The sequence below is a fragment of the Macaca nemestrina genome, chromosome 20 (genome assembly GCF_043159975.1).
Source record: "Macaca nemestrina isolate mMacNem1 chromosome 20, mMacNem.hap1, whole genome shotgun sequence".
Lineage (NCBI taxonomy): Eukaryota > Metazoa > Chordata > Mammalia > Primates > Cercopithecidae > Macaca > Macaca nemestrina.
This window is the reverse complement of record NC_092144.1, coordinates 44,137,187-44,162,535: the sequence shown is the minus strand read 5'-3', so window position 1 is coordinate 44,162,535 and position 25,349 is coordinate 44,137,187. Positions and strand designations below refer to the sequence as shown.

Here is a 25,349-nt window from a genome sequence, read left to right as displayed (position 1 = left end):
TTATGCCTTTTGTTTTCCTTTCTTATTTTCCCCTTTTTGGAATTCCCCACAAGCAGTCCTTTTCTATGACTACAATGACAAGTACACTTTGATGATGACTAAAACCTTTCTCTAGCCTAGAATGGTAACTCCATAGGCCACTTTTTCTCTCTCATCCGTGTATGTATTACTGAATGCAACAGCAAATAATACTTTGAAATCTATACAAAATCCTCCTCTCACCCCCTGCACTGCCATCTGGACTAGGGCTGTAGCCTCATGATGGGCATCCCCGCTTCTATGTTGTGCCTCTAGCAAGCTGTATGATCCTGTTAAAACCTAAGTCATGCTGGGCACAGTGGCTAACGCCTATAATCCCAGCACTTTGGGAGACCAAGGTTGGCAGATCACTTGAGGTCAGGAGTTACAGACCAGCCTAACCAACATGGTGAAACCCTGTCTCTACTAAAAAGACAAAAATTAGCCGGGTGTGGTGGTGGGTACCTGTAATCCCAGCTACTCGGGATGCTGAGGCAGGAGAATGGCTTGAACTCAGGAGATGGAGGTTCCAGTGAACTGAGATCATGCCACTGCACTCCAGCCTGGACGAGGGAGCTAGACTCTGAGACTCTGTCTCAAAAACAAAAACAAAAACAAAAGCCTAAGTCATATCATGCCAGGCTCAGTTTGAAACCCTCCATGGTTCCCATCTCTCAGTAAAAGGCAAGGTTCTTATGACATCCTTCAAAGCCCCATGTAGTCTTTTGGTCTCTCTCCATCTGTCCTCCTCTCCTCCCCGTCTCCCACGTGCTGATTGGGTCTGGTAGGGTGACTGGGTGGCAAAGACCTCATAGAGGTGCCTTTCTGCTCAGGTGGCGAACAGGAGAGTCTATTTGCGCCCTGCAGGATGGATCCTTCCTGAGTCATTGAATATATTGGAGGTGCAGACAGGGCCAGAGAAAGGCATTGAGCCTGCCACATCAGATACCGCCTCTTAGGGTCGACGGAACACCCAGGAGCAAAGACCGGAAATTGTGGAAGAAGGGCCTGGAAGGGGGCCCGGGAGAGGAACAGAGACAGCGAGGTGATGTAGGCTTGGTGGGGGCGGGTATGGTAGCCAATGGGGGACAGAGGAGCAGGGCACAGACAAAGCTCGCTGAAGATAGGAAGAGCAGTTTGTGAGCCGGCGAATCCTTGGAGTAGAGTAGAAAATTCAGGTCTCCTGTTCAGCCCGATGCAGGTGAGATGCTGTTGGACACGTGACAGAGAAAGGGTGTGTGAGCCCAGGGCTTCAGCACCAAGTGCACAGGAGCGAAGCAGAAGAGAAGAAAAAACGACGCCTCGCAAAGAGTGACAAGGCCCAACCGCCTGCCCCCAACCGGACTCTAGCGCCTCGTGACCTTCCGCACTCCGTTGCGGGCGTTTGGCACCAGATGGCCCCACGCGCTCTGTTCGACGGTTGGGGGCCGCGGACGCTGGTTGTCAGCAGCACTGGGGCCGCCGGGGAACGGGTGTGCAGCGTCCTCAGCGCCGCGGCAGTCAGCACCTGTGGGTGCTCTAGCTCTTTCCCTCGAGGTCACCGGAGGCAGAGCCTCCCCTCTGCGGAGTAGAGGAGCAGCCCACATGGTGGGGATTGGGCTTCCTGGAAGTCTGGACGTGGGAGTTGGGATAAGGGGCTGGCGAGGGCGGGCTGGCACTGTCTCCCGGGGTGACAGGTGTGCCCCGGCAGCCAGGGAGGCTGCTGCAGGGCAGGTACTAAGATTGGGAGAGACACAGGACAAAGAACCCTCGGCCTCTTCTTTTCAGGCAACTGCCACAGAGGACATCAGGTCATGCCAACACCCCCACAACTGCTGCCCGCCTGCAGGTAGCTCTGGGCTCAGGACACCACCTCCAAGAACCTTTATAGAGCAGCTCTTCAAATCTTGGAGGCAAGGACATTCTATGTGGTCACCCTGGAAAGACCTGAACCTATAATATCTGGGCTGCCATGGTTTCTGCAGTGGGGACCAGGTATTCTAAACTGCCTGCAAACTTCACCCCAAAACTTCCCTTTCTAACAGGCAGTGTATTTTCACTTTCAAAAGTGAAACAAGATTTAGTAAAACAGCATTTAAGCCTTAGAAAGTTCCCCATCTCACCCCAGCTAGGGTTTGAACCCATGCTGTGTGATTCCACAGATCATGCATTTAACCACCAGACTTTGGTGTAGTCCCACCGTGTGTACATGATGGATTACATTTTTTTATAATACTTGGGGTGCTTAGCACCATGGCAGAGCTGTAATGAGTACCTTCACTGTTAGGAGGTCTAACTTGGTTCCATTTATAAGTGGACCATTGGCCACACCGGGCCTGGCTCAGTCTCCTGGGAGGATGTAGGCAGGGGCCACCAATTATCAGCATATCCCCATGATGAATTTCTCCAGACAGTGTCTCACTCTGTCACGCAGACTGGAGTCACAGCTCACCGCAACCTCGAACTCCTGTGCTCAAGCAATCCTTCCGCCTCAGCTTCTCAAGTAGCTGAGACTGCAGGCATGCACCAGCACGCCTGATAATTTCTCTTCTAATTGAGCTTTGCAGAAAACCACACAGCTGTCTGAGAGCTATTTTCTCCCAGGTATAGGGACAGGAAATGGCACCTCAGACTTCTGCAGATTCCACCCTAGCTTAAAAGCCTATGCCGCCAAGGACACCAATCTTTCTTACAATAACATAGACCATCTTTCAGGGTCCTGGCCAAGATGGACAACTTGCCAATATTAACTTTTCCAGGTCACAAGGATGGTATGTATCTCCATAGATTTAGGTCTTGAATATTTTCTCCTCGAAATATTTCATAGCAAGGATCAGCACTGCAGCGTATGGGCCAACAAATTTAGCCCGTAGCCTGTTTATGTAAGGCCAGTGAGTGAAGGATCATATTAACAATTTTAAAGAGTTGCAGAAAACACAGAAACACAAAGAGTCTGTGTCACAGACAATGTGACCCACAAAGCCTATGCTACTTATTAGGTTGGTGCGAAAGTAATTGCGGTTTTTGCCATTACTTTCAAATCGCAATTACTTTTGCACCAACCTAAAAATCTCTGACTTTTTAAGAGAAAATTTGCAACCACTGTTTTGTAGTTGTCTGTGCATAGATCTTCCACAGCTTTTGCTAATTTATTTCTAAGTATTCTACGGGGTTTGTAAGTGCTATTGTAAATGCAATCTTTTAAATTTTAATTTTTGATAGTTCAGTGGCAGAATACAGGTAATACATACACAGTCCGGTGTCGCTTTAACGATGGGAATACCTTCTGAGAAATGCATCATTAGGTGATTTTCGTAATTGCGCAAACATCATAGACCGTACCTACACAAACCTAGATGGTGTAACTGACTATACATCTAGGCCATATGGTATAGCCTGTAGCTACGAACCTGTACAGCATATACTGAATTTGAGGCAATTGTAACACAACGGTATTTGTGTATCTAAATATATCTAAACACAGAAGAGAAACAGTAGCAATGTCATGTTATCTTATGGGAGCACTGTCATATTTACAGTTCATTGCTGACCAAAACATTGTTACGAGGTACATGACTATATATGTACCTAAATGTATATATGGGTACATATTGAGTTTGTATATTGAACCTCGCTAAAATCGCTTTTGATTTCGGGTAGTTTCTTTGCAGATTCCTTAGGATTTTCTACATACACAATAATGTTTCTAGGAATCATGTTTCTGTGAATAAAGCTAGTTTTCCTTCCGTTGTAATCTACAGGCCTTTTATTTCTCTTTATTTCCTTCTGTATTTGCCAGGACCAACAGTTGTCAGCATGGCATGATGAGGCATTTCTCTTCTAAGTAGGATGTGTAATCTGAAACTCAGCTGTCTGTGAGCTGTCCTCTCCCAGGAGCAAGGACGTAAGATGTACATCAGGTAGGTACAAGATTCATGCTAGCTTAAAAGCTTTATGCCCCAAGGGCACCAATATCACTTGCAATAATTCCATAGGCCAGCTGTCAGGGCTCTGGCTGAAATTGATAATTGACCAATATCAACTTCCCTAGCCCTTGAAAATGATGTGTGTGTGTGTGTGTCTGTGTGTGTGTGTGTGTGTACTCATGTACTATATACATATATGGGCATATATAGTATACGGACAAAATAACTGCTTTTGATATATTTACTTTTATATTGAAACCTTGCTCAACTCCTATTCACATTTTGTAGTTCCTCTGTAGATTCTTTAGGAATTTTTTTTTTTTTTGACAGAGTCTTGGTCTGTCCCCCTAGGCTGGAGTGCGGTGGCATGATCCCGGCTCACTGCATCCTCTGCCTTCTGGGTTCAAGTGATTGTCCTGCCTCAGCCTCCCGAGTAGCTGGGATTCTAGGCATGTACCACCATGCCTGGCTAATTTTTATATTTTCAGTAGAAACGGGGTTTCACCATGTTGGCCAGGCTGGTCTTGAACTCCTGACCTCAGGTGATCTGCCCACTTGGGCCTCCCAAAGTGCTGTGATTACAGGTGTGAGTTACTGTGCCCAGCCCTCTTTTGGATTTTCTACATATGCATACTTTTTTTTGTGCATAAACGCACCTTTCCTTCTTCTCTGTTTATCTCTATGCCTTTTATTAATTTTTCTTATCTTTCACATTTGCTGCAACATCCAGGAAACTATCAAATACAAGCAGAGACAATGGACATTCTTTCCCAGTTCCTAATCATAGGTTAAGAGTATTCATTATGGTATTAACTGAAGAGTTTTTGTAGATGTGCTTTATCACAGAAATGAATTCTCTCCAATTCCTGCTTTACTTAGAATATTTTTGAAAAGTGATGTGAGACTCGCAGCTATTGAGATCACCATAGGACGTTTCTCCTTTATTCTCTTAATATGGTGAATTACATTGATTGATTTTCAGATGTCGAACGAATCTTTGCCTTCCTGGGGACAACTTTTCTTAGTCACAAAATATCATCTTTTTATATTTGGTTGGGTTTGATTTCCTAAAGTGTTGCTAAAGACTTTTGTGTCTATGTTATGAGTGATATTAATCTGTAATTTTCTCTTCTTGTTAGATTTTGATATTTGGGTAATACTGGCCTTATAGAATGAGTTAGGAAACGTTGCCCCTTTCTCCACTTTCTGAAAGAGTTTGTGTGACACAGGTAAAATATTGTTCTCACACATTTGATCGAATTCACCAGAAAAACTATCTGGACTTGCATGTTTTTTCTCAGAGGATGTTTATGATTCCCCATTATCCTTTTAGCATCTTTCAGATCTGACTCATGTCCTTCCCTTTTTATTCCTAATATTGGTAATTTGAGTTTTCTCTTTGTTATTTCTTTGTCAATCTTGATAGAGCTTTCTCTATTTTATTACACTTTATCATTTCTATATTACATATAGAAATGTCTATAAATATAAATTAATAGAATTAATGTAATGCCTATCATTTCTATTTCCACTTCTATTTTTATTATTTCTTCTTTTCTACTCATTTTGTATTTAATTTATTCTTTGATTCTTCTACTCAGGATAGAAACTTAAATCATTGTTTCTTAAAATGTTTCTGTTTTAAATATAAACACTTAAAGCTGCCACACTTTAGCTGTCTGTCACAAATTTTGATTTGCTGTGTTTTGCTTACTCAGTCCAAAATATTTTGTATTTTTCCTTGTTTTTTAATATATTGGTCGTATAAAAGTGTGTCTTGTTTTCATTCTAGATATGAATATATTTTTAAATATTTAATGATTTAAATTTAATATTTATTATAGTATTTATTTAATATTTAATCTGTAAATTTGAGGATTTTGTAGACATCATATTGTTATTGTTTCTACTTTAATTCTATTGTGATCAAAGAAAATGTATTTTAATCTCAAAATTATTAAGACTTATTTTTTGGCCCAATCTTAATGAACATTCCATGTGCTCTTGAAAAGAAACATGTGTTCAGCTGGTGTTGGGTTATATGTTTTACAAATACCAATAAAGTCAAGTTACAACTTCTGTAATCTTTTTATTAAATTAACAAACCTTATTTTAGAACACTATTAATTTCACAGAGAAATTGAGGAGGAAGTACAGTGTGTTCTCATGTATCTTCTCTACCCGTACATACACAGTTTATCCTGTTATTAACCACTTGGATTCATGTGGTACATTTGTTACAATTAATGGTCCAATATTAATATGTTAACTAAAGTCTATAGTACACATTATGGTTAACTCTCCCTGTTATACAGTTCTGCAGATTTTGACAATTGCATAATATCATGTACCCGTATTGTAGTATCATACATAATAGTTTCACTACCCTAAAAATCTCCTGTGCTCCATGTAATCCCTTCCTCCCCCAAACTCCTAACAACCACTGATCTTTTTATTGTCTCTAGTTTTGCCTTTCCAAATGTCATATAGTTGGAATCATACAGTATTTAACCTATTCAGACAGTCTTCTTTCACTTTGCAGCATGAATTTAATGTTCTTCCATCTCTTTTCATGGCTCAACAGCTCATTTCTTCATATTGCTGAATAATATTCCATTGCATAGATATACCACGGTTGGTTTATCTATTCACTTTTTGAAGGACATTTTGGTTGCTTCTAATTTGAGGCAGTTATGATTAAAACTGCTAAAACATTCATGTGCAAGGTGTTTTTTGTTGTTATTTTTGTTTGTTTTCATTTTGGAGTATTTACTATCCCTGAAAATTAATCAATGTAATGGGGGTGTTAATAAAATGTTAATTTTTAAAAATCAAGGTTAGATCAAGTAATTCTCCTTATATGTAAACTAGTACCATCCACTCATTAGGATACCTACATAACTGCAAAATAATTCAAATTACACAGCAACACCCCTTAAAGATTCATCATATATTTAGATGATATGATTCGCACCACTTTCTGGTGGAGACATTCAAATTATTCACAATAAAGAGAATGCAATCTTATAAAGCTGATGGCATAGAACCTAAGAAACTTTTCCCATAATTAAGCAGTAATTCACAATACACATATCTCTGAGGCATTTGTTGTTTCAATAGATGGGCTTGTTCCTCTCTTTAATTACAAAGAGAATGAGGCCCAAATAAAAAGTATCCTACATTTTTAATGACTGAAAATACAACTCGATGCATATTCATATTCAGTAGAGCTATAAAGCATAATCACTATCAGAAAATTCTGTAATAAAATTCACATTCATTTCTCCTCCTACTGATCTTACATTTATTAGCATACTAACTAAGCAGAGTGTGGTCACTCCATGTTTCTGGAGTTCCTCTAAACCAGTTTCTGGAGCTACTCTAAGATATGGTTGGATTTTCTGAGAATGAAATGTTTTACACTCTATGAGGAACTCAACCAGACAAAGAAATTGACTAAGATCCTCTTCTGTTTTTTCAAGGGCTTTGATTTCTGATGTTTGCCTCCATATTGGTTAACTGTAGCACCACGGAAAACACAATACATGTATTCTTGTAATAACATTACAGAATTTTATCAAGAATCTCTGGAAAAGAGATCATTATGCTGTGCGTATACTGTCAAAATAACTTTAATAACGCACGAGTCAGTAATTTTGTTTTTAAACAGGAAATCTGACTGAATTAAATACAGGTAAAACTTATAGCTACTCATATCTCATAGATAAGTCAAATAAGATATCCCAAAAATGTTGTTTTAAAACTTATTAACTATAAAGGTTAGGTTCAACAATTGTTTATAAGGGACTGCAGTGGACCCTTTAAATTGAACTTCAGTGATTTGTTCGTATGTACAAGAACATCAAAATCCAGGGTCTCATTTCATGACAGCATGTCTAGAAACTCATCTTACTAAGAATGCAGGAGACTCTGAAAAGGTTGTCTTGTGATGTTTGAAACATATTCATGGCTGATTTATGCTGGAAAAGGGGACACTGAGGCATTGTGATCAGCAGTTAAGGGCTTCCTCTTCCAGTTAAGCTGTGGTACATTTCTCTATCACACACTGCGCTTGCCAACACTTGTGGTACACCAGTCTTGTTTGACAATTTTGTTCATCTCCCTTTTTCCTTTATATTAAGATGATCATCCACCTTACAGAAGCACCCATAGAATAATGTTGCTTATTATGAAAACATTCCTTATGTTTAGGTGACTTCTTGTAGACATGCAGTCATTTTAATGTTTCCAATGAGTTATTTCCAAAATACATTGCAAAGGAGATTATTTTTTTCCAATACAGGAAATTAATTTGATATCATCAATAGTATAGAGGGTCTTGTGAGCTTTCATAAGAGATTAAGGCCCTTTATTTATCTGCCTCCTGACAGTGACCTGGGACACTTCAGCCTAGGCTTGAAGTACATATTCTTTTGGGACTCTACAATCCTATGCTCATATTTTGAATCATCTTGTTCATAGATTCCTCTATATGTGGAACTCTGGGAGGCATTCATACGGAGGATGTTGGAAACATCGTGATGCAGTTCTATGCCTGAAGAAGTCTTTTGCCTTGAAGCGGATTTCACATTTATAGTTTTGATGTCTTCATCATGTGGTCTTAAGGACTGCAGCTCCCATGATGCTCCCTAGAGCTGCTTTTTCACGGGCATGCGCTGGCTAGCTGGTAATTGCTCAGTGATTTCTGAAGGTGCTAGCTTCTCTGCAACCATGTCCTTTCTTTGTCCAAAAAAGACCTGCCCTGGTCCATCAAGCTCTCTCTGCACATCCTCCAGCATAGCCACAGCTTCCTCTCCGTTTTCTGGATGATGCCTCTGCATCCAGGGCTGCAGGTTTTTTGAGAGGATGGCCAGGAACTGCTCCAGCACCAGCAGCTCCAGGATCTGCTCCTTGGTGTGCACCTCTGGCCTCAGTCAGAGATGACAAAGTTCCCAGAGCTGGCTCAGAGCCTCCAGGGGCCCCGGTGAATCCTGGTAGTCAAACTGACTGCAGAAGGTCTGCCAGCGGAAGGTCTCTGGGCTGTAGCTGCTGCTCCAATGGAGGCTAGAGTCCAGATCACCGGTCTGCTCTTCTGTCTTCACTGTCAGAATCCCATCACACTCCTCTAAATTGTGTTAGGAGTGATAATGACTTTCCCAATTTTGCAGACATTTTGACTGGCAAATACCTCAGTACTGTTAGGCTTTAATCCTCAAGGAAGTGGAGCTCTCCTTATGGACACTCTTGCCGGCGGGGAAGCACCAACCCAGCGCTGCCGGGGAGAAACTGGGGAAGGCTGGCTTCGCAGCTGCTTCCGGTGCTGGCGGCTGGTGGGGACCATAGAGAAACCATGTTGCCATTTTTTTTTCTTGAGCCTGGGTCCTGCTTTGTCTCCCAGGCTGTAGTGCAGTAGCACTATCACAGCTCACTGCACCCTTGAACTCCTGGGCTTGAGTGATCCTTCTGCCTCAGCCTTCCAAGTAGCTGTGACTACAGGCACATGCCACCATGCCCAGCCAATTTTTAAAATTTTTGTAGAGATGAAGGTCTGGCTATGTTGCCCTAGGCTGGTCTTGAGCATCCGGGCTCAAGCCATCACAGGCGTGAGCCACTGCACCCAGCCCTCTTGTACAAGTTTTTACGTGGATACAGATTTCAATTCATTTAGGTAAATACTTAGGAGCACAATAGCTGAATCATATGGTAAGAGTATGATTAGCTTTGTAAGAAACCACCAAAGTGTCTTCCAAGTGGATATACCATTTCTCTACATCGTTACCAGCATTTGATGTTGTCAGTGTTTTGGATTTCAGCCACTCTAACAGGTGAGTAGTGGTATCTCATTATTTTAATTTGCTCTTACCTAAACACAGGATGTTAAGCATATTTTCATATCTTATTTGTCATCTGTATATTTTTGTTGTTGAGGTGTCTGTTCAGATTTTTGGCCACTTTTTAATTGGTTGTTCATTTTCTTACTGTTGAGTTTTAAGAGGTCTTTTTATATTTCAATTACCAGTCCTTTATCAGAGATGTGTTTTACAAATAATTTTCCCTAGTCAGTGGCTCATTTTTTCATTCTCTTAATAGTTTTTAGTGAGCAGTAGTTTTTAACATTAATGAGGTCCAGTTGATCTTTTTTTTTTTTTTTTCTTTCATGGATCAAGCTTTTTGTGTTGTATCTAAAAAGTTATTGCCAAACCCAAGGTCACTTAGATTTTTCTCCTATGTTATCTCCTAAAAGTTTTATAATTTTTACATCTGGGTCTGTGGTAAATTTTGAGTTAATTTATGTGAAAGGTGTAAGGTCAGTATCCAAGTTAAGTTTTTTAACACGTGTAAATCCAGTTGTTCCAGCACCATTTGTTGGAAAGGCTATCATTTCTCCACTGAATTGCCTGTCTCCTTGGTCAAGTATCAGTTAACTATATGTGTATGGATCTATTTCTGGGTTATTTATTCTGTTCTGTTAATCAATTTATCTGCTTTTTCTTCAATACCACACTGTCTTGACTACTGTAGCCTTATAGTAAGTCTTGAGGTTGGGTAGTGTCAATATGCTTCATTCTTTAATACTGCGCTGGATATTCTGGTCCTTTAGACTTTCCTTATGAACTTTAGAATCAGTTTGTTAATATCCACAAAGCAACTTGCTGGTATTTCTATTTGGATTCTGTTGAAATACAGGCAATTTGAGAATAAATCACATCTCAACAATATTGAGTCTCTCCATCAATGAACATGGAATATCTTTCCATTTGATTACATTTTTAATCTCTATCATCAGAGTTTTACAATTCTCCTCATATAAATCTTGTGCACATTTTGTTAGATTTATACCTACATATTTCATATTTCTAGGAGCTAATGTAAATGATATTATTGGTATTATGTGTTTTTAACTTGAAATTCCAATTATTCATTTCTACTACATAGGAAAACACTTGTCTTTTGTGTATTAATCTTGTATCCTGCAACCTTACTATAATCACTTATTAGTTGTTAGAGGTCATTTGTTGTTGTTATTGATTCTTTGGGGTTTTTGTATACAGACAATTATGTATCTGCCAAAAATGACAGTTTTATTTCTTCCTTCCCAGTCTGTATATGTTTTGTGTCCTTTGCTTATCTTACTTCATTACCATGTTGAGTAGAAGTCCTTGTCTTGTTCCCAGTATTAGAAGAAAAGCATCTAGTTTATTACCATTAAATACGATGTAGGTTTTTTTGGTAGATATTTTATCAAGTTGAGAATGTTCTACTCTTTATTCTTAGTTTGCTGAAAGCTTTTTATCACAAATAGATGTTGGATTTTTCTCCGATGCTTTTTTTGCATCTATTGATATGATTATATACTTTTTTTCTTTAGCCTGTTGATATGATAGATTGCATTAATTGATTTTCAAATGTTGAATCAGACTTGCGTACCTGGAATAAATTCCACTTGGCCATAATGTATAATTATTTTTATACATTTTTGGTTTTGATTTGTTAATATTTTATTGAGGCTTTTTCCATTTATATTAATGAAAGATATTGGTCTATAGTTTTTTTTTTTCTGCAATGGATTTGTCTGATTTTGGTACTAGGATAATGCTATTCTCATAGAATGAGTGAGGAAGTTTTCCCTCTGCCTCAGTTTTCTAGAGCTGCTTGTAAAGAGCTTAATTTCTTTCTCAAATATTTAGAATTCACCAGTAAAAGCACCAGGACCTAGTGCTTTCTGTTTTGGAAGGTTATTGATTGTTGATTCAATTACTTTGATAGATATAGGCTTATTTATATTCTCTATTTATCCTTTTGGCAGACTGTGTCTTTCAAGGAATTGACCATTTAATCTACATTATCAAGTTTGTGGCATTCTAATATTTTTTATTATGCTTTTAATATCTGTGATTCAATAGTGATATTCCTTTTTCTGTCTGCTCTACCTTTTCTTGGTTATTTTATTTAGACATTTATCAGTTTTATTGATATTTTCAAAGAGCTAATTTTGGTTTTATTGATTTTCTCTATTGTTTTCCTGTTTTCAATTTCACTGATTTCTGCTCTAATTATTTTTTATTTCACTTACTTTGGACTTAAATTGCTCTTCTTTTTGTAGTTTCCGAAGGTAAGGGTTGAGATTGATTTTAGATTTCTTCCATTCTAATATATGCATCCATTTCTATAAATTTCTTCTAAGAACTACATGCTCTGTGTGCCACAAATTTTGGTAAGTTGTGTTTTCACTTTAATTTGATTCAAAATATTTTTAAATTTTTCTTGAGATTTCTTTGACTCATATGCTACTTCTCTTTTGAGTTTTGTCAGCCTTGTTTCATATAATGTGAAGCTCTAGTATTGGGTGCAAAAACATTTAGCATTGTTATGACCTATTGTTGAATTAATCCTTTTATCATTATCAAATAACTCTTTTCATTCCTTATTTATATTCTTTGTCTGAAATCTACTCCATTTGATATAACTATTCCAGATTTCTTTACATTGGTGTTAACATAGCATATCTTTTTCCATCCTTATCCTTTCAGTTATATTCGTTGTTATGTTTCAAGTCATTTTTGTTTTGTTTTGTTTTGTTTTGTTTTTGTTTTTGTTTTTGTTTTGAGACAGAGTCTTGCTCTGTCGCCCAGGCTAGAGTGCAGTGGCGTGATCTCGGCTCACTGCAAGCTCCGCCTCCCAGGTTCATGCCATTCTCCTGCCTCAGCTTCCCAAGTAGCTGGGACTACAGGTGCCTGCCACCACACCCAGCTAATATTTTGTATTTTTAGTAGAGATGGGGTTTCACCGTGTTAGCCAGGATGGTCTCCATCTCCCGGCCTCATGATCCGCCTGCCTCGGCCTCCCAAAGTGCTAGGATTACAGGCATGAGCCACTGCGCCCAGCCTCAAGTGGCTTTTTTTTTAAATACATAGCATATAGTTTTGTATTTTTAATCCAATCTCACAATCTCTGCCTTTCAAATCATACATTTAGACCATTAAATCTAATATAGTTAGATGTCGTTGTGTCTACACTGACAATTTTGCTGCTGTTTCCTGTTTGTTCCATCTGGTCTTTGTTTCCTTTTCCTTTTTGTATACCTTCTTTTGGATTATTTTCGTGATTCCATTTTATCTCTCTTGTTTACCTACTAGATATAATTCTTAAGTGTTTTAAAAGTGATTCTTTATATTATATAGGATATACTACTTGCTATAGTATAAACTATATAGAGTAACATATATAGTCTACCTCCAAGTTAATATTATATTGTTTCACATACAGTATAAGAATTATACAATAAGAACAGTACACTTCCATTTCTCTCGTCTTACCATTTGTGTTATTGTGCCATACATTTTGCTTTTACAAAAAGTGTTTGACATTCTCACACACATACACCCATACACACACACATATGTATGTATATGCATATATTTTTATATTTTTCCATTGCTACTCATTCGCTTGTGTAGATCCAGATTTCTAACTTGCACTATTTTTCTCTTGCCTGGAGGACTTCCTTTAACTTTTTTTTAAATGAAAGGTATGCTAGCGATAAATTATTGAAGCACTTATGTGTATAAAAAGGTTGAGTTGTGTGTGTGTGTATGTGTGTGTGTACCTTCACTTTTAAAAGAGTTTCACTGGGTGTAGTGTTAGCACCTGTTTCTCCACATTCTGGCAGGTTCACAGGGTATAGGTTCACAGTATTGTTTTCTTTCGAGTTTAAAAAAATACTAACCCATTAAGTTCTAGCTTGTATATTTCCAATGAGAAGTGTGCCATATTCTGTTTGGGGGGAACTTTTGATAATAATATATTCAAATTTTGTTCATTCATCTGTAGCTACATCTTACTCTTTCTTTTCTTTGTTTCTCATTAGAACAATGCATGTGTTTGGAACACGTAATGCGTGCTTTTTGTTGGGATGTCTTTTGATTTTCTTCTAGTGACTAAGCGGTTTGATTATGATGTACCTGGATTTAGTTTTTTTCATGTTTCTTGTTATCTGATATCTTCAATTCATCATTTGTGTGATGGTTTGAGGTTGGGGTAATTTCCATACGCACAAGCAATGAACTCAACCACATGTATTTAGGAGTCTGTTATCCTCACATGTCCTCACTCCCTATTTTCCCCTTCTAGGAATTCTCCCTCAGCCATCTTTTTTCATACACCTAGTGACCGAGTATACCTTGATGAGGCCAAAACCTTTTCTAAACTCAAATAGCAAGTCTATAAGTCTATAGATTCCTTCTTCCTTTTCCACACATGCTCCTGCCATTCAAGCCAACAGAAAATGCTTCAAAATATATACAAATTTTACTTCTCATCACCTGCACCACCACCACTGTGTCCAAGCCTTCATGACTATGGCCATAGCCACCTAAATTGTCTCTCATCCCCAGAAATCAGAATGATCCTATTAAACCTCAGTCAGATCATATCATCCTTTGCTCCAAACCCTCCATGATTTCCATCTGTGAGTAAAAGGCAATGTTCTTTTGTTTTTTTTTTTTTTTGAGATGGAGTCTTGCTCTGTCGCCCGGGCTGGAGTGCAGTGGCCAGATCTCAGCTCACTGCAAGCTCTGCCTCCCAGATTTTCGCCATTCTCCTGCCTCAGCCTCCCGTGTAGCTGGAACTACAGGCGCCCGTTACCTCGCCCAGCTAGTTTTTTGTATTTTTTAGTAGAGGTGGGGTTTCACCGTGTTAGCCAGGATGGTCTCGATCTCCTGACCTCGTGATCCGCCCGTCTCGGCCTCCCAAAGTGCTGGGATTACAGGCTTGAGCCACCGCGCCTGGCAGCAATGTTCTTATCACATCCTCCAAGGCCCCACTTAGTCTCTTCATCCCTCTCCATCTCTGTTCTCCCCTCTTCCCACTCTGCAAAGTGCGAACTTCATTCTGGCCCCCTGTTGAGTTACTCACTCCTCCCTGTGGGCAAGAGACGTCCTTCCTCTGAGCCTTTACAGTGGCTAGTCCCACTAATTGGAATGCCTTTCCCTCAGGTAACTGTGTGGTTTGCTTAATTGTTGCCTTCTAGACTTTGCTCAGATTCCACCTTCCCAATGAGGTTTACCATTTCCAGTCTATTTAAATAGAAACTCACACTTCTCCCTAGCCCCAAACTCAATCCTACGTTGGCTGCCCTTCGTCTCCCTGAAGTTGCTGCTGGAACCTATCAAATAATTTACCAATTTATTACATTTGTTGTTTATTTTATTTTCTCCAACTAGAATTAGCTTTCATAAGATTTTTATCCTTGTTTTTTAAAAATTGATGCTATTACCTAAAGTATTCCTTAGACTACTCATTTTGTCTCAAATAATAATATGTATGCCCAACTGATGACTAATGAACAGCTTTATGCATATCACCTGGGTCTTCCACAGCCATGTCAAACTATTAGAAAGTTAACTTACTGTATGTTTTCCAAAACAACTAATGTTGGTTTATCTAAACCAGATGGCTAAAATAGCCCTGGTCTTGTTGGCATCGCCTACTTCCCTTGCCTCCTGCCTTATCTCTTCAACTATCCCACTGTCAATTCCTCTAGACTGGGAGCTCAGTGGCTCATTTTTGCATTGGGTCACTGCAAAAAAATTTCTTAAGCCTATCTGCTTCTATTCTGGCATCTATTTAATTCTTCCTTTCCGGGAGGCATGGAGTGTTTCTAAAATCTCTATATATCATGTAACTTCTTTGCTTATCCTTTCATGATTCCTCATACTTTGTGGATAACAGACAAATGCCCCCTCATGGCATGTCTGTTTGTCCATGATCTGCACTTGCTGAACACAGCAGCCACATCTCCCAGCTTGGGTTTCACTGTCCAACCACATTTGACTACTTGCCTAGTGTCCCACAGGGTCATGATCTCTTTCTTCCCTGACTTTTAATTTAATTTAAAGTTCCAGGATACATGTGCAGGTTTGTTATACAGATTAGTCTTCCCTGACTTTTAACATGCTATTTCTTTGACTCCCAAATAACCTTTCTCTGCCTGGTCACTTCCTCCTTCTTCTTTTTTTATTATTTATTTTATTTTATCTTTTTCCATCTCTCTCACACCTAGTTTTTTTTTGGTTGTTGTTGTTATAAAATGGAGTTATATTTAAAACCTTACTTCTAACAATATTAGCTGCATAGCTTGGAAGACTCCAAAACAATGTGGAAGCCAAGGCACTACGTGTTCAAAAAGTTTTTTTGTTTTTGCTTTTTTTTTTTTTGGCTAATTTGACTTTTTTAATAGAAGAAGAAAGGTATAGGAACATATTAACCATAAATTATAAGACTATACAAAAAGCCACTGGCTGACTTGAGAACAAGCTTGTGCACAGAGATGACAGTATTACAGAGCATATGTACTGAAATCTTCCACCCTCAATACACTAAAATAATGAAATTTTCATAGTAATCATAGTTTTTATATCACTTTAGAGTCAATATTCAGAATAATTACAAAATATTTTTCTGGGATCTGCTCAAGTATACAAAAATATAGTTTGTAATATATCAAAGATATCTTATGAAATAAACTTAGCAATAAAGCAAGTTTCTCCATCACAAATCATATTTCCTTATTATTCTAGATAAGCTGGTTTCCTCTTTTCTTTTCAAAAAGCATTATTATTATTACTTTAGTGCTCAAGCTGCCTAAAATGCCTTCTTTCCTCCCTCCTATTCAATTTCTGTCCATCTTTCAAGGTCCAATCTAAGCTTCCTTTCCCTTCTTTCTTTCTTTCTTTCTTTTTTTTTTTTTATTATACTTTAAGTTCTAGGGTACATGGTCACAATGTGCAGGTTTGTTACCTATGTATACGTGTGCCATGTTGGTGTGCTGCACCCATTAACTTGTCATTTACATTAGGTATATCTCCTAATGCTATCCCTCCCCCTCCTCCCACCCCACGACAGGCCTCTGTGTGTGATGTTCCCCTTCCTGTGTCCAAGTGTTCTCATTGTTCAATTCCCACCTATGAGTGAGAACCTGCAGTGTTTGATTTTCTGTCCTTGTGATAGTTTGCTCAGAATGATGGTTTCCAGCTTCATCCATGTCCCTACATAGGACATGAACTCATCCTTTTTTATGGCTGCATAGTATTCCATGGTGTATATGTGCCACATTTTCTTAATCCAGTCTATCATTGATGGACATTTGGGTTGGTTCCAAGTCTTTGCTATTGTGAATGGTGCCGCAATAAACATACGTGTGCATGTGTCTTTGTAGTAGCATGATTTATAATCCTTTGGGTATCTACCCAGTAATGGGATCGCTGGGTCAAATGGTATTTCTAGTTCTAGATCCTTGTGGAATCGCCACACTATCTTCCACAATAGTTGAACTAGTTTATAGCCCCACCAACAGTGTAAAAGTGTTCCTATTTTTCCACATCCTCTCCAGCACCTGTTGTTTCCTGACTTTTTAATGATCACCATTCTAACTGGTCTCACACCTAGTTTTACATCCTTCTTACCTACTCCCGTATCACCACCACTGTCTTTCCAGGTGTAATATTTGGTTTATTTATCTGTCTCTCTCTGCTATACTGTAAATTACTGGGATGCAAGAGATAAATCTTTGAATTCTATATCACCAAGACCTAGCACTGTTTAATATAATTCATTGACTCTTGAACAACACGGGTCTGAACTGCACAGATCCACTTACATATGGATTTTCTTCCACTGCAGCCACTCCTGAGACAGCAAGACCAATCCCTCCCTTTCATCCTCCTCCTCCTCCTCCTCAGCCTGCTCAACACGAAAATGACAAGGATGAAACCTTTATGATGATCCACTCATCCATTTTCTTTTCTCTAGCTTATTATATTATAAATATGCCGTATATAATACATATAACATACAGAATGTGTTAACTGTTCATGTTATCAGTGAGATCTCCAGTCAACAGTAGGCTATTAGTAGTTAAGTTTTGGGGAAGTCACAAGTCATGCAGACATTTTGGACTGCGTGGGGGAAGCAGAGCCCCTTACCCCCACACATTGTTCAAGGGACAACTGTAATCTGTAGGCAGCTGAAGGAAATGCTTGTACTTTATTTTTCTTTCCACTATCTTAAGATACCTTTATAAGTTGTAAAATATCTTTAAGAAGATTGTGTTTTCAGCACAGTACAACTCCAAGGTCAGCCAAGTCTCTGTGAAATTAGAAATCTTGTGATGATATTTTTGTAGTTAGGACTCAAGATAGACCAGTTATTTTTCCAAATAGAACCTATCATACTATTTATCTTAAAAGATAATCATTTGTAATTTGTCAAAGCAACATGATACTAATATCTATGTAGTCTATTACACTCTAACAGACTTAATTTTTTAAAAAATTACGGAGCAGTCGTACATGAGTTTTTTCTTCCTTTTTTCCTCCAGGCCCAAAAGCCTGATTGCCAAGCCAATCATCCACAGGTGAAAGTGTGAATGTGGCTGGACGTGGTGGCTCACACCTGTTATCCCAACTCTTTGGGAGGCCAAGGCAGGAGGATCACTTGAGCCAAGTTTGAGACCAGGCTGGGCAACATGATGAGACCCCATGTCTCCCCCACAATCCCCTGCAACCAAAAAAAGTTGTGAACGTGTGTGAATTACTGGTATACAACTAAATTAAACAAACAAACAAAAAAGACATTTCAACTCCATGTTCTAGACCCTGGGCCCTGGGCCACAGAAACTTTGCACAGTTAAGCCTGGCTCAACAATCATGGCTTATACAAGTCAGTATTTTCTCCATCATTGAGTTAGAGCAAAAACACATGAGCAGAGGAAACGTGGCAGACATAGATAGCAGTGGGTGTACTGACAGTTCCAAGACCAGAGGAAACCTGCCCAGAGCTCAGGTCTTCCAGGATAACACTGAAACCAGAGTGTAACACTGAAAGCAGAGTGCAGTGTTGCACAGCTGATACTCACTGACCTCTCTCTTCTCTCCACAGGGGAACATCTTAGGCCAGTGTGTCAACTTCTGACTTGGCTCATCTGAACCCAAGACCTTGGACACATTCACAAACACCCCAGGGTGTTGGGTTTCCAGTTTGCCCTAGAAGGACAAAGAGCAGGTGAAGCTTGTTTGCTGTAACTAGAAGGCACGGAACGTGCTCCCAGCAGAACAAGATCAAATTAAAGGGAACAGTGGTCACCTGCCGTTTCTAGAGGAAGCTTTTGCTTTCGGTCACTGAGGACCCTAAGTCTTACATGAGAGGAAAACAAATAGGGTGATGCCACGTGCTTCTGTCCCCAAAGAATCCCTGTGCAGGTGCCGAGGGTGCCCCGAAGACAAGGCTGTGCTTGCTGTGCCCACCACAGAAGCACATTTGACCCGATCAAAAGCAGGTGGAAAAGGTCCTGAAGCACAGATATTTTCTCAGTGATGTTGTTTTCTCCAAAATTAAAGGGGGAAGGTTCCAATTGAAGGTGAGAATAGAAGTATCTTCTTCAATGTGTTCTCCCATCTGAGCAACAAGTGCGCTCCAGCCACCAGTGTCCCAGCTGCTCTGAATGATGGTGAAAAGGGTATCCAAACACTTGAATGGTACTGTACCCTCCACTTGCCACCTGAATCCTCACTTGTGGACCCCAGGCACTCTGGCTGTATTCTCAAGTAAGCATAGGTGTGGGGCTGTGTCCTGCCATTGCACCATCTTTAATCTGGACTTGTGGACCTCAGGCTCTCTGACTATTCATGGACAGAAGTTTCTGCAGGCACAGGTAGGGTGCTGTTTCCTCCCATTGTCCACCTGAATTCTGGACTTGTGGACCCCAGGCATTCTGGCTGTGTTCGTGAATAGAAGTGTCCCCCACCAAACAAACCCATATATGGTGCCATCTCCTCCCATTACAGGTATGGTGCCATCTCCTCCCATTACAGGCACTGCACTGCCCATACTCTGGACTTATGGCCCCCACATGCTCTGATTGTATTCATAAACAGTAGTTTCTTCCATCACAGATATGGCAGCAGCTCCTCCAACAGAAACAGATGTGCTCAGGCTTGTGTGGTCCGCAGGTGTTTGACAGAAGTCATGAACAGAAGTATCTTGGGGCACATGTTTCTTCTCTGTTGTGCAGGTTTCTCCTGTAGTAACAGGTTTGCTTTGGCCATATGGGCCCCAAGCGCTCTGACCAGACACAGGAAGAGAAGACTTTCAGTCTCAGGTAGTGTGTTGTCCCCCACTACTGCAACATAGATGCTTGGAAAGATGGAACACAGGGTGCTCTGCTTGTGGTGGAAACACAAGGGCCTCCAAGCATAGATGTGCTGCTTTCTCCTTCCCTTTGAGGGATGCAGATGTGCTCTGGCCAGCTGCATTCCAGGTGGTCTGTCTGTGGGCAAGACAGAAGTGTCCCAAGCACTGGTATGCACGGGCTCCTCCAACCACAACAGGTGTGCTTTGGCCAGATGGTTTCCAGGTGCTATGAACACAAGAAGGAACAGAGGTGCCTTCTGGAACATGTTTCTTCTCAGTGATGTTCTAAGAGGTGTGCTTTGGCAGGACAGGCCCCAGCTGCTCTGACTGTAGGCAGGGAGGAAAGCGTTTCCCGGGAGTTTTTGCTTTCAGTAGTACTGCCCTCTCCAACTATACCAGAGGTGCTATAGGCTTGCAGGACCCCTAGTGCTCATGTGTAAGCCTCCCCAACATAAGTTAAGGTGCTGCATGCTCCTCTAGGCCCTGTTGTAAAGCTGAGTGCTTCAGATGTGCAGCTGGGCCTGGGGCAGACACACTGGTCCTAGAGCTGTCATGACCCAAAGAAGCCCCAGAGTCCATGAATGGAAATGGGTCGGGAGAGGAGTTAGCAAAAGGTGAACTGTGCCTGGTGCTGCGCATCCAGTGATGGCTCCAGAGCTAGAAGTAGTGGTTGTGCAAATGGGAAAAGGACCTGAGGTGCCACCCAAGGTTGGGTGGGTGCTAATAGAGATATCAAAGATGGACATAGGGGTACCATGTATGCAAAAATCTGATGGCATTATGCTCCCATTGGGTGTCTGGGCTGCAGTAGAGGCTCAGTTTAGAGCTTGTACTGAGATTTTACATTTCTCAAAGGGTAAATGTTATCAAATATGTCAGGGGATCCTGCCACGGGAAGGCTAGAAAGGCAACATGGTAGCCATATTGATTTCATCAGAGTCAAAGGCAGGCTTGACTGCCCCATTGGCCAAGGTCCTAGCTACTAGAAAACAGACAATTGCTGAAGTAGTGATAAGTATGCTGGTGCAGACAGGGAACCTAGGAAGACTGACTCTCTGCTGCTGCCCTTTAGGAGCTCTGAATGTGACTGAGAGGTGGCTTCTGGGCTAAAGGAAAGGTTCAAAGTGGGGTAGGGATGTTTACCATAAACATAGGTGGGTTAGTGGAGACTGCCTTTTGCAGGGGGCTGTCCGCTCCACACTGCAATGAGCTGCTCAAATGGGAGTTCCAAGACCAAAGGAAACCTACCCAGAGCTTGAGTCTTCCAGGCTAACCCTGAATCTTGGGGGGACCAGGAGATGAGACCCAGAGAATAGCGAGTGGTGTTCATGTTGGTCATCTCAAAGTTCAAAGCAGGCTGGAAGGTCAAGTCTGCAGATGGGCTAACTGGGCAGTGGAAGTGATAAGGTTGGCCAGTTAATGATGGGTTGGTATATTCATCTGTCTACACACTGCTATAAAGAACCATGTGGGGCTGAGTAATTTATAAACAAAAGAGGTTTAATTAACTCACAGTTCCGCATGGCTGGAGGCCACAGGAAACTTACAATCATGGCAGAAGGCAAAGGGGAAGCAAGGCAAGTCTTACTTGGCGGCAGGAGAGAGAGTGCGGGGGAAACTGCCACTTATAAACCACCACATCTCATGAGAATTCCCTCACTATCATGAGAACAGCATGGGGGAAACCACCCCTACAGTCCAATCACCTCCCACCAGGTCCCTCCCTCCACACGTGGGGATTACAATTCAAAATGAGATTTGGGTGGGGACATAGAGCCAAATCGTGTCAGTTAGTCAGTGAAGACTGAGGTACCTGTAGAAGTGAGGAAGGAGCACAGTGGTCTGGATGAACCAGTGGGGTGACAGTCAGGGGACTGGCATTCAGTGAGGCTGGGGGAGAAGCTTGCTAAAAGCATTGCTGTTGAAAAGCAGGGCATACATATCTGATACTGAGGATGTAGAATGCAATTTGGAGATGCTTCCTAGCTACCTACTCTTCCAAGGAAAACTATGCACTCTTCAGCCTGGTGTTTGTGATGCACCACTGGGCTACATTATAGAGGGTGCACTGCAAAGGAAGTGAAGAAAAGTCACCAGCAGGCAAAGGTGGAAGCCCAGGGGCCTTTCCCCAGTGAGACTTTTTGGCTGTTCCTTTGGAACTTCCACCTGCTAGTTGCAGATGTTTGCCACTGGATGGGGCCCCATGCTATGTGGGAACTGTTCAGGACTGTGGGTACTTAGTTCCAGCAGAGTTGGCTCCACCAGGGCACCAGGTCTGCAGGCTTCTCAACTTCTGGCCTGGAGGGGCAGCTTCAGCAACCAGTGCCTGGGAGTCCACTAGCCGTTTCTCTCTGAGTCACTTGAGGGCAGAATCTGCTCAAAGTCAGAGGGCTGGAGCAACCTGGATTGTGCCAGAGTGAGGGCCCAGCTCACTGGAGGTCAGAGTAAGAAAGTCAGGGATGGAAAGAGACAGGGTTTTGCTCTGTCTCTTGCAGATACTGAGGCACTCAGGAGGCCCAGGATGGCAGCAGCAAGGCATGTGCTAAAGTGGGGAAGGAGTGACTAAGTGGCATGGGTGCAACTTATCCCAGCCTCTTCCTTTTAGGCAGCCACCACAGAGGATATCTCTTTACCCCCATACCCTACCCCACCTCCATGCTGGTAGATACAGTCTGGGGATACCGTTTTTTTTAAATTTAAAAAAAACCAACAAAACAGGATCTATCACCTTTCCAAACCCTGAAGCAAAATGAGCCTTCTTTGTGGCCATCTTGGAAAGGCCTGAGTCCTCAGCATCACCTGGGATGCAAAGTGTTCTGAGGTGGAGGCAGAGTGCCTTCCTGCCCAGATCCCATACTCCACAACATCTCTTCCTGGCAGACAGGTTTCTCTTAAATTCCTTTGGCAAATTTGGTTTCACTTCCTTTTGCAACTTTAGAACCTTTCTCAGGTCAGTCATAAGGTCGTGGAGAAGCCAGGATTTGAACCCATTCTGTCTGATTCCAGAGCTCATGCATTAACCACCTGACTGTGGTGTCTCCTCATCACATGTGCATCAAGTATTATCATTTTTATAGTTCTCAGAGTACTTAGCACCATGCACATCTGTAATAAGTACAGCCACTGCCTACAGGGAGGTATAAAAGTTCAACTCATAAGGGACCCACAGGCCACACTGGGCTCCAGTCTCCTTAAGAGATCTGGGACAGAGATCAACAATTGTCAGCAGAACCCCATTAGGCATTTGTCTTCTCACTGAGCCTTGCAGCAAACCACACAACTGTCTATAACCTATCTACTCCCAGATGCAAGAACACAAGTTGCTCATCAGTTGCAGGATCCACTCTAGTATAAAAGCTGTGTGTCTCAAGGCATAATTCCTTATGATTATTTCATAGCTCTGCTTTTGCCTTGAGACAAAAGAAATTTCCTTCAATTCCTACTTTGCTGAGATATTGTTTTTTGAAAAGGATGTTAATTAAATCTTGTCAATCACTTTTCCCACCTCTCTGAGATATTTACCTGGCTTTTCTCCTTTATTCTCTTAGTATGGTAAATTACATTGATTGACTTTAAATATTAAACCAACCTTGAATTCCAGGAACAAACTCCATTTGGTCATGCTAGAACAACCTTTTGTATTTGGTTAGATTTGATTTCCTGAAGTGGTGCTAAAGATGTTCATATCTATGTCTGTGAGGGATATTAATCTGTACATTTTTATTACTATTTTCTGGTGTTATGGTAATGCTAGTCTCATAGAATGAATTAGGAAAAGTTTCCTCCTTCTCTATTTTCTGAGAGTTTGTGTGGCACTGGTAAAATGTTTTCTGTATATGTTTGACATTATTCACCAGGAAAATTATTTGTACCTACAAGTTCTTTCCTGGAAAGATGTTAGTAATCACTTATTATCGTTTCATTGTCTGCCAGATCTGTGGCAGTGCTTTTTTCTCTGCTATTAGTAATTTAAATTTTCCCTTATTTCTTGATCAGTTTTGGCAGACATTTATCAATTATATTAATCTCTTTTAAAAATCCATATTTAGCTTTGTTAATCTTCTCTATTACATACTTTTCATTTCTACTCTTATGATTACTATTTATTTCTACTTTGAATTTAGCCCATTTTTCTATTTGTCTAATTTTAGGATTTAAAATTCAATCATTATTTTTAGATATTTTTATTTTTAAATATAAACACTTAAAGTTGCAATATTACGTTAGGCACTGTTTTGACTGCATTCCACAAGTTTTTATTTGTCATGTTTTAATTACTATTCAGTTCAAAATACTTCTAATGCTCCTTGTCATTTCTTCTTTGACCCATTGGTTATATAAAGGTACATTTTGCTTTATTTCTAAATATGTGAAGACTTTCTAGATATCTCAGTTATTTATTACTACTTTAATTTTATTGTGGTCAGAGAAAATACACTGTATGTGTTGAATCTTTTTGAAATTTCTTGAGACTTATTTTTTGACCCAGTGTATGTTTGCCCTCATGAACATTCCATATTCACTAGAAAAAGAACGTGTGTTCAAATAATGTTGGATATAGTGTTATACAAATGCCATTAAATCAAGATAAATCTTTTGCACTCTTGTTTTTTGCCTGCTTGTTCTAACAATAAGTGAGAAAGAAGTGTTAATATCTCCAATTGTGATTGTAATTTGACTGTTATCTTTAAGTTTGGTCAGTATTTGCCTGTTGAAATTCTGCTATTAAAACATAAACATTTAAGATATTTATATCTTCCCGAGAGATGCTAAAGAAAAGTGTGAAAAACGAAAGCCATTCTTATGTACATCAGAATATATGGACAAAAACTTTCACAGCAGCATCATTATTGCAAATAACTGAAAGCAATACAAAGGCACATCAGCAAAAGATTGGACAGATAAATTGTTCCTTCAATGGCAATGAAAATGGATGTTACAGAGATACATGGATACATGGAATACCCTGAGTTAATCTTACATTTATTTTGTGGAAGATATCAAACCAAACAGAGCACATATTATTCCACTCATGTAAAGGTCAGTAACAGCCACATATAAACTATAGTTTGGAGATTCATACACAATAGAAAAAACTATTTAAAAAGATAATACTGAGTTTAAAAATCGGGATGTTGAATTCATCTGAGTGTTGAGGGAGGAGCACATTGTGATCCAGACAGAGCACTCAGGACTCTGAGCACACTAATACTCTGTATTGCCTTCAGTGGTAGTTAC

The 25,349-nt window shown here is 40.3% G+C and overlaps 1 long non-coding RNA gene and 1 pseudogene across 4 annotated transcripts; one reads left to right on the top strand and one right to left on the bottom strand.

Annotated features, from left to right (window-relative positions):
• The first annotated feature begins 1,418 nt into the window (after window positions 1-1,418).
• On the top strand, window positions 1,419-24,712 carry LOC139360213 (uncharacterized). Of its 4 annotated transcripts, XR_011617430.1 has the most exons (5): window positions 1,419-1,605; window positions 1,786-1,992; window positions 2,713-2,768; window positions 3,797-3,917; window positions 18,861-24,712. It is a non-coding gene; the product is annotated as an uncharacterized lncRNA (long non-coding RNA). The 4 variants fall into 4 exon arrangements; XR_011617428.1 differs by lacking the exon at window positions 2,713-2,768 and having other exon boundaries at window positions 1,426-1,605; XR_011617429.1 differs by lacking the exon at window positions 2,713-2,768 and having other exon boundaries at window positions 1,427-1,605; window positions 1,786-1,910.
• On the bottom strand, window positions 8,297-9,746 carry LOC105495648 (zinc finger protein 396-like; annotated as a pseudogene).
• Window positions 24,713-25,349: the final 637 nt, after the last annotated feature.